This window comes from Equus asinus, unplaced genomic scaffold (genome assembly GCF_041296235.1).
Source record: "Equus asinus isolate D_3611 breed Donkey unplaced genomic scaffold, EquAss-T2T_v2 contig_637, whole genome shotgun sequence".
Lineage (NCBI taxonomy): Eukaryota > Metazoa > Chordata > Mammalia > Perissodactyla > Equidae > Equus > Equus asinus.
The window spans coordinates 22501-23864 of NW_027225335.1; positions in this window are offsets into that span (position 1 = coordinate 22501).

The following is a 1364-nucleotide window of genomic DNA, read 5'->3' on the forward strand; positions in this document are numbered from 1 at the left end:
GCCGAGCGCCGCGGGACCGCAGGGCGCTCGGCCTTCTCGGAGGCTCGAGGGCTCCGGCGACCCGGCGGACGAGCAGCGGCGAGGCCGCTGGGGCCGCCGCCCTGCCGGGTCGACTGGCGACCCGGCCCCCGGGTCTCGGGTCTCGGGGGGGTGGGCGGGTCGACCAGATGTCCGCACCGAGCGCCCCGCGGGGCCGCGGGGCCGCGGGGCGCTCGGCCTTCTCGGAGCCCCGAGGGCTCCCTGGAGGCCGCCGGGGCCGCCGCCCTGCCGGGTCGACCAGCTGTCCGGCCCGGACTTGGTCCCCCGGACCGGGGGCGCGCGGGTCGACCAGATGTCCGCGGCGCTCGGGGCCGGGTCCCGGGTCTCTGGGTGCTCTGGGTGCGCTCCCGGCCCTCTGTCGGCTCCGAAGGCCCCGCGGACTCGTAGCCACGGGGTCCGGCGGCGCGCGGGTCGACCAGATGTCCGCGCCGAGCGCCGCGGGGCCGCGGGGGCGCTCGGCCTTCTCGGAGCACCGAGGGCTCCCTGGAGGCTGCGGACGAGCAGCCGCGAGGCCCCCGGGGCAGCCGCCCTGCCGGGTCGACCAGCTGTCCGGCCCGGACTTGGTCCCCCGGACCGGGGCGCGCGGGTCGACCAGATGTCCGCGGCGCTCGGGGCCGGGTCCCGGGGCTCTGGGTGCTCTGGGTGCGCTCCCGGCCCTCTGTCGGCTCCGAAGGCCCCGCGGACTCGTAGCCACGGGGTCCGGCGGCGCGCGGGTCGACCAGATGTCCGCGCCGAGCGCCGCGGGACCGCAGGGCGCTCGGCCTTCTCGGAGGCTCGAGGGCTCCGGCGACCCGGCGGACGAGCAGCGGCGAGGCCGCCGTGGCCGCCGCCCTGCCGGGTCGACCGGCGACCCGACCCCCGTGTCTCGGGGGGGGGGGGGGGGGGGGGGCGGGTCGACCAGATGTCCGCACCGAGCGCCGCGGGGCCGTGGGGCCGCGGGGCGCTCGGCCTTCTCGGAGCCCCGAGGGCTCCCTGGAGGCTGCGGACGAGCAGCCGCGAGGCCCCCGGGGCAGCCGCCCTGCCGGGTCGACCGGCGGCCCGGCCCGGACTCGGGCCCCGGGTCCCGTGGCGCGCGGGTCGACCAGATGTCCGCGCCGAGCGCCACATGGCTGCGGGTCGCTCCGGCTTCTCGCAGTCCCGAGGGTTCCGCGGGCACGTAGCTGCGAGACCCGGGCGGCTGCCCTCCGCCCGGCTCACGGGGCGCTCGTGTCCATCAGCTGGTCGTGCGGAAATCCCGTGGTTGGCCTCCCTCCCTCCCTCCCTCCCCTCCCTCCCTCCCTCCCTCGTCCAGCCGCCACGTTTTCGGGGTTCGTGCGACTGGGATG